A 15,757-nucleotide genomic window follows, 5' to 3' on the forward strand; every position below is an offset into this window, starting at 1 on the left:
TTTAATAAATTTCATGGTGATTTGTTTGCACAGTACAATTTCTGAATGACTGAATTAGGGTACTGTCCTAAGTTTAAAAGTATACATTTATTGTGTGATTTATTAGGTTGATAGGTCTCTATTTTACTGTTTAAATTCCATGAGCATAGAATTATGTTAGATGACTATCTTAGTTATATCTTAATAATAGCATAATACTGTATCTTAGGCTTGATCTCTACTACATCTGAGATGAGTAGCCTAGTTTTTGACAAAAAATTATTGAAGTTCCCAACCCTGAAAATTAAATGCCAATGTGAAGAAAATCATAGTTAATATTAGGTAGCGAAAGGTATGAGACAAATTTAAATTCCTATTACACTTCTTTTACCATAACTAATATTTCACATTTCTTAATTATATTTTCTATAAGGAATTAATTTTGTACTTACCTGGAAATTAGTAGATTATTAAAATGGTCAAAATAGGATGAAAATAAAAGTATCATTTAGAGGACACCAACACTGTGCAATTTATATTAACAAATAATATATAGGTATCAGTAATCATTTGTATTTGATTGTTAATTCTAAAGGAAAAAATTATTAGCCACAAAAATATTGGCCATTGACTTTTTTATCTCTCTTTTCCAATCGCCATAAAATATTCTATAAAAGCAGAATATTAGTCCCATAATTTTGCTTCATCTCAATTTCTTGCTGTAACTCATTGTTTTTTAATAATGAAGAACATATTTATCAGATTTTCTTATATTAATCATGATGATCTTATAATCTGTCCTTTTTTAGTATATTGTTTACTTTGGGTTATTAGGGGCCCCAGTAAGATGCTGTATGCACTTCGACCAATAGTTAATCTTCTTTCTATAGTATTCCCTCATATTTGTTTTTGAAAAGGTTTTCTTTTAAGCTATAGCAAGACAAAATATGTTCTTTTTCCTTAACATCATATAACCTCATAAAAGAATTTAATAGAATCAAAACAGATTACAGGATTTCTGGGCAATTTCTGGATAATATATGGCCTAATGTCATCATGTGTATCTTAAAAACTGGGCTTTTCAAGCAAGCACATAGTTACTCTGTACTGACACAATCAAATCACTTTGATACTTAGACCATCATGTTAAGATTTTCTACCATAGACAAGAGTAAGACATAAAAATTAATGTAATCAAGATTTTTTTAGATTAGCCCACATTCTTCTAATTGCCATCATCTTTTTGTCTAATAATGCTGAAAAGAGAAAACTAAATCAAAAGGTATATCCTCTAGAGGAGGATCCATAATAAAATCTATTTTTCTGTCTCTACACCGAAAAAAAAATAAGTCATAGAAGATGAGATATTTGAGTCTACTTACTGGAAAGCAGTAATAGGATAAGCATGGAAACCAGATTTAAAAAGCTTTTAAAACTCTACTCATTTTTCTTCATCATTTTTAATGAAATTCTAAAAAAATATATTCGTTTTTGCAATGGAGAATTACTGAATCTAAGGAAGTTAAAGTTCTTCCCTTGATAATGGATGTATTCTCTTTTCAGCAAAGTGAGTCCACCTGCCTTGCCATTTCTCCAGCTACTACACCAACCTATGGAGAACAGATGGGCAGCTTAACGATTCCCACTACTCCTTCTTCATTCTACAGGTGTCTCTTTTTGTGCTGTTTGTGTTTTGTCTCTATGGCAAATTCAATCATTTTCATAAAATGGTGCTCTGGAAAAAGGTATACTTGTGAAAAGTACTATGACATGCAATGATTTTCTTTTTAATCTTCACCCAAGGATAGGCTTATTGATTTATAGAGAGGGAGGGGGAGAGAAACATCAATGATGAGAGAGAATCATCAATCGATGCCTCCTACATGCCCCACACTGGAGATCAAGCCTGCAGCCGGGCATGTGCCCTGGCCAGGAATCGAATGTGACCTTCTGGTTCACAGGTCAATGCTCAACCCCTGAGCAACACTGGCCAGGCTCCATTTTTACTTTTATTTATCTTTAAAATGGCTTTTTATCTTCTGACATATCCTAAAGTATCCAAACGTCCTAGAAAGAATTCTTGTAGAGAAACTTAATAATGTGAATACCACACATTACTGAAGCCTAAATCTTAAATGCTTAAGCTAGTTATAAACATGATTTTCAAATAAACCTGATTACTTACGTATACATTTATAAATTCTATTTTAAATGTCTTTAAATTTTGACATAGCGAGAAAGGCTGGCAGGCGCACCTGTCCCCCGTGTCCTCTCAAAACGGTGGACTCTTGCAGGACTGTCACAGGCCAGTACAGGGTGACCTCAGGGATATGAAAGTGAAGACACTTCAGAGTCTGTCTTAGAATTGGTCTCAGCACACTTGAATTGGCGCACAGAAGGAGGCCTATGACAAGTGCTTTGAAAAATAACTCCAGAGAAGTGGCTATACATTTACAGAGAAAACTATTTTTGCTATACACCAATGCAGTACATCAGTCCTTGAGTACAAACCATGAATCTTGGCACAGGTAATGTTTCCTTAACCTCTGAGTCTCAGAAGCCTCCAAGTGAAACATAAAAAAGACTTTGTAAAAACAAAAACAAAAGCAATTTTTCCTCACTCACTATAAGTAACCTATCACAAGTTGTGTCTACTTAGTTTAGTTTTTAATATCTTTTGTTTAATTTTTTCCTACATATAAAATAAAAAGATGATGATTGGTAAGGTTCTTACTAGATAGAAAATATAGCTTTATATATATATTATTATTAACACTAGACAGCTTATAGTCTCCTAAAAATTTTGTATGTATTTCCACCTGCCCATATTGCTCTCTTTGCTTCTGATTATCATCTTCTTATTTCTAAAACTGGAATAATAATGGCTCAGTCTCATTTGATTACCTTATCTCATACGGCATAGAGAAAATAGCTGCAAATGTTTAATGACTAACCACTACTGTGTTTGCCAATCTCTCTCTCTCTCTCTCTCTCTCTCTCTCTCTCTCTCTCTCTCTCTCTCTATATATATATATATATATATATATATATATATATATATATATTTCCATCTGGGTCATTACATACGATATTTAGCCTCCTATCCAATCCAAACCCCATCCCTTTCCAACATGCTTTAGAGCCCATTCTATTTTACATTCTCAAGGTCTTTGCATTTGAGTTATCGTCTTTCTGGTGTGAATCATGAATTACTCCCTGTTGACTACATCATTACATCAGCTTAAAATGTAATCTATTTATGGCACATAGGTGACAAGACTCTGCATCTAGTTTGGCCTATGTTCTGTGCTTCTCAAATAATAGATTACATTTTCTAAATTCTTTTATTTATTTATATTAATGATGCAAATGATGGTTTCTGTTCATTGTAAAGAAAACTAAAATATAGACAACATGTTTTAAAATTGGAGGGGGCTATTCACACAGAGTAAGTGGACAGTTATGTGGAATGGTAAACAAAAAATGCTAAAATATATTATTAAAATGTAAATAGTGACAGAATTTTCTGAACATGACAAGATGTAGGCTTTGCTGTGTAGTGTGAAAGCATGAGATTTTTGCAATTTGTCAAATGGACTTTCCCATATACCTTGTTTTTAGAGTTATTTTACTTAATAATTCAATGACTTTCAAAGTAAAAGAAATTTCTTCCCCTGCCTAAAATTCTCAGGTCAATCTGACAATACACATGACCCTGAATACCTCACTGAGTATAGTATAGTCTCCCCAGACATCACATTTTAAACTTTTGAACAATCAGCCATGCCTAAAGATAAGAAGTTCTATCTTTTTATCAACCAGTGGAAAAGGCAAGATTTTTTTTAAAAAAAAAATAACATTATGACTCACATCTAAATAAAAAGTAATCATGTGTCAAAGCTCTAACCTGACTCAGTAATTGATAAGAGAACCAGTAAGGTGTTAAAACCAGTTCAAGAGATTTCTAAGAATGGACACTCAAATAAGACATCAGAAATACTAAAATAAATTTACTAATATAAGCAAAATTAGTCAATATCAACAGAAAATAAAATGTAACATTTAAATTCTTTGAATTGATTTTAGACAGAGAAAAGGGGAGAGATAGAATATCAATGAGAGGGAAACATGGATCAGCTGCCTCCTGCACGCCCCCCACTGGGGATTGAGTCCGCAACCTGGGTATGGGCCCTGACTGGTAATCGAACTGGTGACCTCTTGGTGCATGGAACAACGCTCAATCCACTGAGCCACACTGGCTGAGTTAAATGAAATATTTAGAATGATCTATTTCACCCTAGTGAGTTGAGATGGGGAAAACCGATTGCATCTCTACCAGACATAATTAATTATCCTCTCTGTGAAGAGGAACAAACTGCATTTCCCTCAGTCTCCCACAGTTAACCTCTATCTATACAAAGTTGCTTAATAGTCCAGATTCCACCTTGTTTTCCAAGGATTTTCTTTTCAAGTCAAAGATAAATCTTTCATTCTGCTTCCCCCATGCCTTTCTAGTAATGTGAACCCTTTCATTGGGCATTAACCTCCCGGAAACCATTAAGTCCTTTGTATTATTTCCCACTGAAAAAAGTTAAGCAGGTTCACTGGTGAAAAGGTCCATATTTGCATTCCATTGTTTTTCCATCAGGATTATTAATACTATAAAAAATTGTTCACAAAGGTATTCTCCTCCTTACTGCTTTTTAATAAGCTGCTTATGCTAATCAGATGTCTACACTTGTGCTGTTAAGAGGGGTATACACATCTATCCAAGGGATAAACAGGTGACTCTGCTTCAGCTGAGTCATTTGCATGTCTCTATAAAATATGTATGACCAAATTTACATATCAATGTAAGTAGCAATAGTTAGATGTTTCCTTTGACTTGTCTTGAGAGATAAAAGTAAGGAAGATACTAGGGATTTAGAAAGATTATCCTGAAATTCTCATTAAAGTTATACAATAGAGGTGAGAAAGTAAAATGCACACAAATTAAAAAATATTCTAAGCATTTTGAATTCTAAAACCACTCAAAATTTCTCATGGGAGAACACATTTAAAGTATTTGAACTCTAAGTCATCACCATGGGAAAAATTTAGACAGAAATTAGTTGAAATTTTTGAAATTAACATAAAATTGGTAGCACTGTTAGATGTATTCAATTAGATTCAGGATTGCTCTTCTTTTTTTATCATACAGAATATTTACTGTGTTCTTAGCATGAGAAGCACCAAAAACTCCCTCTGGAATTGGAGAAGAGTGATTTCAGCCAGTGACTGGGCTTTCTGACTTGGATGTACAACGAACAATATATTCTTATTCAAAACATTCAGCTGGAGCTTCTGAGAAACTCAGGGTCTCCAGGTATTGGCCAGACCGGTAGAATCATGATTGACATTTAACAACATGTCCGGATCATCCACATGCACATTTAACTTTGAGAATCACTGCTTTAAATGTCTTCTGCTTTTGTGTTCCTTCAACCTATTTTCCATGAGATGAGTTTCAGCTGTGAGACACTGCAACATTACCAAAATATATTCTAATATGAAAATGATTCCCATGCAAAAACCACACACACACAATTGAAAACCATACTACCACCAAAGTGACATTACTAAAGATAAGCTAGGTGATCTTGCTGCTTGAATAGGTATAATAGTTTCCACTAGGTCTATTAAAGTAAGACCCATTTCCCTGGCATACATACAAGCCTATGATGCGTGGGCACAATCCAATCACATCACAATCACATACAAATTTGGTTTTCTAGATATTTTGAACACTTGCAATTTTTGAAACTCTTATTATCTTTCTCACCTATGCACTCTTTATATCCTCATTCTTCTGGTTGGAATGTCCCTCTTCTTCAATATCAATGATAAACCTTCTATCAAGTGTATGCCCTGTGAAATTCTAATTTCAAACTCTACTTACTCCAACATTTTACTTTTTACGTACCTGAGACCCTCCTTTGAAACTTCAATAGACATATTTATATACATGCATATGTTCGACTCTGACTCACACTGTAGACCCTGAGAACATAAAGGTAGAAGAGTTGTTCCATTCATCTTTGTATCCCTATGAACTAGATATAATAGAGTCTAAGTATATGTGAGAGAATGGATGAAAGAATAAGAGTATCCAAATGGTTTCCAGGTTTTTATATTCATGTTTAGTCTTAGAAAAGCATGTCATAACAATTAGAAGGTCATGTATAGTATTTATTCCATTGATAGAAAATTTGAATATTATTTTGAAAGAGTCAACTATTTCTGCTTTCCCATTCTTATAGCCTTAAAAAGAGAAAGAAACAAAATAATCTTGTTTATAGCATGCATCTCTTATCTGTATAAGAATTTGGAGGTCTATCATAACAGAATATCTAATCCTAGCCCATTGCTGCTATCTCTGCTGTTATAAAGTACATATTACCAAAGGGGTAACCTAAGTCTACTTCCTGATGAATGTAGTAAAATGAGTGGCTAAAATATTTTTAAAGACTCTTTCCACCTTGGTATTATAACATTCTCTAAAGCAATTTAGACAAATGATTTGTTTTGTATAAACAGAATAAATACAGAAAGAATAAAAAGGGGAGAAATGGTTAGGGCACAAACAAGTAAACCCATTTATTTCTATAATATTCCAGAAACATCTGCATATTTTGCCACACCTGCATAGATATAGTTTTCAGTGTTTCATGATAAACTAATAATTATAATTGAGAACTCTATGCAAAATAAATTTTTTAGCATAAGGATAATAGGGTGAGCAAAGGAAAGTGAGTTAAATCTGAAGTACAGAGTTTATGTACAACAAAAATGGCAGTGGAGCCTGGATAAGAACAGTGATAGTAGACGACACTTTTGCAATTGGTAATCTATGCAGCTCTGCCTTTCTCGCACCACTAAGGAGTGATGCTTGATGGTGTCAGGCTTATCCCTCTCTGTAACCCTGGTATAAAGAAAGGTTCCAGTAGTGAATCTGAGGAATACTTTTATTCTTCAATTCTGAGAAAGTAACAGCTCTTATTTCATCCAACATTGATTTTCTTTATTGCCTTTATTTAAATTTCATATTAAATGAATCCGGAACTTCTCAGTCTATTTTCCATACCCCATAATTTTTAAGTGGAATCATTTAATTGTGGTAATTTTTTCCTTAAATATGATAATGCTTAAAATTCATCTTCCAGCATCCTCATTTTTCCTTTGTGTTTTGTATGTCCATTAGAAATGATACATTCCTTTCCAAGGTCTACATATAACATAATTTTTTGCAGTTTTTTCTTGCTTTTTTTTTTATAAATGCAACTTTTATCTTTATCTCAGAGATTCACCCACATTTTTATTTGAGATATTATCTGATTTAATCATCTCCTTAAGTTACATTTTTCTCTTTGTTGATTTTTTTGTGTTTATTTTCAGGAGTCTATTTTTTATAGTTGTGGTTCATGTTCTGGATAACAATTATCCCATCTTCTTCTTGGAATGTGTTTGCAATGCTTCCAGGCCTGGTTACATTGGCTCCTAAGTTACAACATTAGTAGCAAAGCATCTAGTTGGAATCAGTTGGGAGTAATAGCTGAGGTTTTCACAAGTAATAAGCATTGTAGTATCTTTTCTGCTTCTTTCTTTAGAGCTCTGTTCTGAATTCAATATTGTATTTATAAAATTCTTCTGTTTTCTCCAAGTTTCTTTAGGAATGTTCAGTACTCGACTAGAAGTACAGCTTTAAGCACAAAGTGTTGTAGCCAGAGTCTTAAGACTGGGTCTACCGGACATCTTCTGGACAAAGCCACGGTGGTGGGGGCAGAGGTAGAGGCAGTTAGGGTCGATCAGGCTGGCAGGCAGAGGAGTTAGGGGTGATCAGGCAGGCAGGCAGGTGAGCAGTTAGGAACCAGTGGCCCTGGATTGTGAGAGGGATGTCTAACTGCTGGTTTAGGCCTGGTCCCACATTGAGCCTAAACCAGTAGTTGGAATTCCCCCGAGGGGTCCAGGATTGGAGAGGGTGCCTGCTGGGCTGAGGGACCCCCCCGCTCCAGTGCATGAATTTTGTGCACTGGGCCTCTAAAATATATATAATCTCCAACAATTTAAATATTAATCTCATAAAAAAACACCTTTACAGAAACATCCAGAATAATGTTTCACCAAATAAAAATATATGGACACCACTCCTGAACCAAGTTAACACATAAATTAAGTATAACACACCCACCTTTGACAACTTTGTACTTTATCCTAGAAAGGATCTGTAGTGCTGCAGCTGTCTACCCTCAGGTGGTGCCTGCAGCTCATGCAGAACCATGTGTGGACCTGAGTCTTCTTGTCCCATGTCATGGAGTCTCCCCATGAGGCCACAGGTGAGGGTTGGGAGAGAGAAGGCAGTGCAGCAGGAGTGGATACCATGGTTTCTGGACCATTTATTCATGTAACTTACTTGTGTCCTCAAGCCCTGGATACCATACATGCTAATTCTATTTGATGATGAAGGGCTGCTATACATGCCCAAGTTTATGGTTCATGGATCAGATAATGCCCAGTTCACAATGGGCAGTTCAGATTGCATAGGAATGACGGCCCCTGGGTAAGTGTTCAATCTCTACTAAAAGTCAGTGGCAGACCAAAGCTGATTCTCAGACAGACTGCAGTTATCCAGAGGGTGGCAAGGCTTGGTTCCCAAGTCCTAAGTCTGCACTGTGATTCATTTATACAGGCTTCAGACAGAGTCCGCAACTTCTCCGGTAGATACTGGAGCAATTATTTCTCAAGAAAATATTCTATCACAAAAAATACAAAATATGTCTATGAAATATACATGGGTCGGAGATACCTATACCCACTTGGTACACATTCACAAATCTTGGAAATTGGAAGTAGAAAAAAGAGACAACTGGAGTGTGAGAGGTTTCCTGCTCTGGGAGGTGAGAGAAACTAAAGTATATAATTTTTACTGCAATTGTTTTTCAGAGAGATGAGCATATTCTTCTTGTCTTCAAACCACAGTGTATGAAAATACAGGCTACATTGTTTTGAAAAGGACCACTTGAAATTTTTAAATAAGCTAAGTAATAAATAACGGGAAAAAATAACTCCATGGAAGTAATGGTGAACACATTCATTTGTACTTCAAAACCTAATTAACTAGTAATTCATAAAAATGTAAAACTTCTCTCAAACAACAACAATGCCTATCACTTTTAAACAATATTTAGAAGAAAATCACAAGGAAAAATTTGCCCCACATCTGACAGATAAATTTTATGTTTTAAAGTCTTATAAAGCTACAATATACGTATGTAAAGGTGCTTGCAAGCATCAGTAACTTTTTAAAAAGGCAAGTTAAGTAAAGAGATACCATTTCTCTTATTGGGACTTTAGCACACTTTAACTGGTGAGGTTGTGTAGAAATAGTGACTATTATATCCTATTGACCAGTGTAGACATTTGTTCGACCTTTCTGTAAGGCAATAAGCATAAAATTTACAAATGTGCTTATGCTTTAACCTAGCAATTTCACCTCTAGTGATTTATGTAAAGAAATGTAATTGATAAAAATACAAAAATGTACAAAGAAAATACTTTTCACAGTATTATTTATGCTATCAAAAAAGCAACATCAACTAAAATGTCAATTAGGAAGGGTTTGGTTAAATAAATTATAATACCTCAACATAATATAAAGTTATGTAATCATTGTAGGATAATAACAATTTTTATTAACCTATGAAATATTCACCATATACTATTAAATTATAAAATATTATGGAAGCTCTACCACTTTTTTTGAGGGGGAGAGAGATTCTCACACCCATATCTATAAGCAGATGTAAGTCTGGGAGATTATGTAAAAAATTACTAAAAGTAATTAATTTTAGGTAGTTAGTTTCTGGACAACTTTTTCTTTAACAAGTTATTTTCTGTGTGTGTGTTTTTTTAAATCTGAGAATACGTTATATTTTTATTTTAAAAAGTATAATTTTTTATACTTTTAATTCTATCAAATGCAGTACTCACAAATGTCCAAATGTGAGTAATTGTAATAAACTCAATTATCTGTTCATATTTGTTCTGTTTGTTTGATCAGATGAAAGAAAAAAACATGAATATTTAAAGTATCCTTTCAGAAAATTTACATAATAGTAATTAATATTACATTACCATTTTTAAGGGTAGTCTCTGCCAAATCATCAATATCAAAATATGTCCAGAGACATGTTTTCTTCTCAATAACACAAGACATCATCTGTAAAAGCTAATGAAATCCCAGTGTGTTAATATTTAATCTGAAGTAACTATATTAATTATATATTTTTGTTAGAGACTCAAAAGTAAGAGTTTTCAATATTTTTGCAGCAAAAATCAATTTAAAATCAATTGGAATAGAAAAAGCCTAAAGGATAACTTCATGAGATCGCAGATATTAAATTTAAGCCTCTGCACAATAACAAAAATGTCTAAGTTCTCCGACATATAAACTTAATGGAAAGTGTCAGATTTCAAATTTATTTTAGATTTATTGAGCTTTCTGAATCTTTTGGGTCCACTGAGCAACATTTCCTTAAATTATTTGCTAAGCATCTTTGGTGCTGTTTTTTAAAATGCTATTTTTGAAAATAGATGGAGTTCAGCTGAACAAAGAATAACATTTTGAAATTTAAGCAGCAGAAGGGGAAAAACTTAGCCATCATGAATGCTGTTCTCTACTGTTCCTGCAAAGCCTCTGAGTAATTCTAATTAGTAAACATGTGTGTTTCCAAGTGTGCATTTTTAATAACACATCTAATGCCAGAGGTCAGCCAATATTTACATAAAAAGGGGAATGGAGATGGCAATGTAGAATCAGATGTTAGTACAAAAGGCAAAATGTTAATAAGAGCAGCTCCTGGAACAAAAGACATTATCCTAGTCCATTGTGTTCTTTTGATTATTCATATGTAGATTCAAATCATAATTAAAATAAACAGCTATCTGGCCCTACAAACATCGGGGAGTAATGATGCTCAAGTCTTGAGAGTCTTTACTTGGAGGGAGGAGGTTAGAGAAATTAGACACATTGAGTACGAAACCTGTAATCTAGAAGCCACTGAAAATGAACCAACTAGCTGTAGGTTGGTGACACAAAGTAAGATTATGGAGTTAAAGTGTCTACATATGTTAATTGTAAATTGGAAGCATACAATAAAGTTCAGTAAATGTATAAACTGAAAAGTTCATCCATGACTTATGTAGTTTTCATAAAATTAAGATTCTCTTAGAACTTCAATTTTAATGAGTTCCTGGCAATTGTACTGTTACAAAAGACTTACTTTTCCTGGCAAAGGCTCTAGCTTTGGGGAGGAAAATACATATAGGAAGTGACTCCACACCATTTTTCAAATGAACTACTTATATATTTTTCTTCTTTATTTTGTACTGTGATGATCTCTGACAACTGTACAATCTCAACCCCCTCAAAATGATCATGATCTAATTCATTTCTATTTGACAATTTAAACTGATTACATGAGTTTCATGAACGTAACTTTACTAATTCAGATAATATGTCTGATATTTTATTAAAATTCTATTAAGTTCTACCACCAGTTCTATGTTCAAACTGGTAGGTTTATTATTATTATTAATTACTAGAAGCCCGTTGCATGAAGATTTGCGCAACAGGCCTTCCTTCCCCTGGCTGCCAGCACCGGTTTTCCTCCGGCACCTGGGAACCAGGCCTTTGGTCTGGCCACAGCGGAGAAGCCAAAACTCTTCAGTCTTCGCTCTGTGCCTGCGTATGCAAATTAACCACCATCTTTGTTGGGTTAGTTTGCATAGTCACTCTGATTAGCTGGTGGGTGTAGCTAATTTGCATGTTTCTCTTTATTAGTGTAGATTATTATTATAAAAATTCCTCTTCAGCCTTGACTCATTGCTATGTTCTTCAACAATTATTTAATCCAAATTTGTAATGATTTCAAGAAACTATTGACAGCATGTATTGAGCAGTTAGTATGGGCCAATCTCTTAAGAGCATTACATTACATTTCTTATTTATACCTTATCACAACACCAAGTTTTTGGTACTATTAGTATTTTCATTTCAAAGATGAGAACTCTGAAACTTAGAGAGCTTGTCCAGCAGAGATAGGACTTCAATGCAGAAAATTCAGTTTTGTATTTTGAACACATCGCCATTTTACTCTATTACTTTTAAATGTAAATTTTAAAATTATGAAAGAATGTACTCATTAAATAATAAATCAATTTATGATTTAGATTACTAATGCATTAATTTAATGTAATTTTTGAAATTACATTTTTAAATATATTTTAATTAGGAATTTTTTTCTTTACTAATTATTCCTTGTATATTTGAGAATTAATATGATTGTATAATGTTTTCTTTCATGTTGATAGGGTTGATACAGTGGCTACAAGGTGAGATTGCATTCTGGCTATATTAGTAACTGCCTGTGCGAACGTGGCACTTAATTTTTATGCATCGGTTTCTTTAGTCAAAAAAACGAGAATGATAACATCATATACTTTGTACAGTTTTGTGTGAGATAACAAATAATTAATTCATATAATGTAAAGAGTGCTAAACACAAATTTCATTTATTATGATGTTATTTAAGTATTAAATAGAATTCTGTATTTGGATTTGTCAAACAAATTTTGGAACTAAACATATATAAACTACTATATAAAGCATAATACATTGAAGAGAGGGGTCAAGAGCTCCATATGCTTCTCAAGGAGTTTGCTATCTCAATTCTTCACCTCCCACTTCAACATTCACAGCTACCCCATCAGAGTTTATCAAGACCATTACGCCTACTCTCATCATATACTTGTCTCTGTTTGAAAAGGCTACATGGAATCTCAGGATTCTTCGGTCATCCCTCATAACAGGGACTCTCAGCCACTTTGAGGTCCCTGCTTCTCTAACCTGCCTGACCCATCTCCCATCCTTCCAGATTCATCCCCTAGACTTCTCCACTTCTAGACTTCATTCATCCCCTAGACTTCTCCACTTCTAGACTTCATTCATCCCCTAGACTTCTCCACTTCTAGACTTCATTCATCCCCTAGACTTCTCCACTTCTAGACTTCATTCATCCCCTAGACTTCTCCACTTCTAGACTTCATTCATCCCCTAGACTTCTCCACTTCTAGACTTCATTCATCCCCTAGACTTCTCCAGGAGGCTGACCAACATGGACTACATGAACATTGTTCTTGTACTTTGTCTTCTGATTGGATTCAGCTCATAGGAATCACTTGCAGAAGATTAGAGAGAGTAAAAAGTGAGGTTGGTATATTTATCCCTCAGGCTCCGCCCCTGTGGGGTCACTATAGGTTGGTATTTTCTACACCAAAGACCTTTACTTTTGTTAGGTGGCCTCTCCACTCAATTCTTTCTCATTCCCTTGGTCCCTCTTCTTGCCCCTTAAGGGACGGTGGCAGAAATACTATCCTGCCGTCACTCTGCTATATGGTTCACCCTCTGTTCTCCCCCGACATTTATAAATAGTCTCTGTTAAATGATCCTCTTCCCAAACGCAGATGGCCCCAACTGCACGGGCCACCTGTTTCTTGTCAATGCCATGACTGCACATTCCTCTGGTCCCCATTTCCTCTAGAACCTACAGTCTGATCTCAGAAACATCCCAATGTCCTCATCTTCTGAACTCTTCCTTCTGAACCTGACTGCTTTGACGGAGGGTAGGCTCTCTTGAGGACGCTGCTCCCTCTGTGGCCCTCTCATAATGTACTGACCATTTACTTTACCAGGCTCAGTATTTATTGTCACCTGAAGGTATTGTCTCTTCCTCCATTCTAAAAATTCCAGTTTTAAGATTATGCCAGAGAACTAACCCACTTTATACTCCACCTTGCTGCTATCTTAATTACAACACCCACCCCATCAGTCCTCACCTGAAAACAAAACAAAACAAAACAAAACAAAACAAAAAAACAAAACAAAAAAACAAGTCTGGTTAAATCCAACTGGTGCAGCTTGGCAAGGAAAAGATGACAGAGCCATGATGGCTGATCTTCATTTTTGGGTCACCAGCATTATTTGAGCCCAGAACACTTCTGAGAAGTCTTACGATATTAACTGAAATCATTGTCTCTCTTATTCAGAGATATTCTCTCTCTTTCAACTTCTAATGCATCTCTATTCTCACATATAGAAAATGTAACTAACTTTGCTCCCATCTCACCAGCCAACCTGCACCTTCACTCGTTTCCTCTGCCATTATACTTGTTACTACTGATGAGTGATGCTCAAGCACCAGTCCCACTGCCTCCTAGAAATTCCTGGATTTATTTTCATATACAAAATAACTAGAAAGAGGGGGGACACTAGAGTTAAATGGCAGAGACCAAGATTCCTATAAAAACGGCAACAAATGGGATAGTATGCCCTCAAAAAAGTGTTTTCCTATGTGCCTTATAACTTTTGAATGTCTTGCCATGCATACATGTATGTCAAAATCTAGAACATTTAGAAAGCAAAGACAAACTTACCTATCTTCAATACATACTGAATTTATAGTTAATTTCACTAAGTATATAATCTTGAGAGAAGATTTTACTTTAATTTATTCATAAATTTAACAATAGCTATTCATCCCTTTGGAAAATTAAGTTACCTGACCCAACAACAGAGCTCATTGTATTTCAGATGTTTAAGTGTAAATATAATGCAAATGTGTGATTCCATATGTGTTTGTTCTATTAACATGGATTCTCCTTGTCAAGTAGTCATTTAACCATTGCAGGCTTTCCAGTGCAATTAGATTCTAGAAATTAAATTAAATAATTATTATTTTGTTATAAATTATTTTATTTCTCATTTTGATTTCAGTTATGACATTCAGTTGATATTCTTTCAATGAAATGTGAAGGTGATATATTTTATAGGAGCATAATTTTTATGTAGTAAAATATTTATAAGGTACCAAATATTTGATATAAACAGAAGTAGTGGGCCTGCTGGCATCGAGACCCTCCACCCAATCCTGCACTCTGAACTCATGTTCACGCTCCCTTTCCTTCTCAAAGGCAGTACTCCAACAATTGGCCTCAACTCTGTTGCACCATTAATTTATTTCAAAATGGGCTAGATTATTCTCCAAAGCATAGAAGCATGCTACAGTAGCTTTCATAAAAAATAAGCTTTTCTTGAGAATATCTGGCTCTTACCACATTTTTTTTGCTCCATTTTGCAACAAAATTTCACGATAGTTTTTTATTATCACTGTTTCTTAATTCTCTCATACTTTTCTCTCTCGAATCTAGTTCATTTGGGCCTTCCCCCCACTACTGTGCCTAAATATCTCTTGTTCAAGAACTACCTCCTCACTGCTAAATCCAGGGTCTCTCTCTTTCTTTTTGTTGTTTATTGTTGTTGTTGCTGTTTTTCTATTTTCTTTATACTGGCCTATCATATAATTGAACTCAATTGGGTTTTGTTCATTTGTTGTTACTTGGATTTTGTTTTTTTGGATGCTGCACATATTGTAGTCCCCTAGGGATCATTGCTCAGACTTCCTGTCTTCCCCTAGTAATTTTGTTCCCTCTCATGATTTATCTATACCCAGATGATATTTATTCCTCCATCCTAGACCTGTGTCTTTAACATGCTGTCCAACTTATTATTAGATATCTGCACTTGCAGCCTAATAGAGTACCTCCAACACAAACATGCCCCCAAGTCAGAACTTTTCATTCATCCCCCAAATATGTTCCTCATGTGGTTTTCCTTCAACTTCCC

The sequence above is a fragment of the Myotis daubentonii genome, chromosome 1, assembly GCF_963259705.1.
Source record: "Myotis daubentonii chromosome 1, mMyoDau2.1, whole genome shotgun sequence".
NCBI lineage: Eukaryota > Metazoa > Chordata > Mammalia > Chiroptera > Vespertilionidae > Myotis > Myotis daubentonii.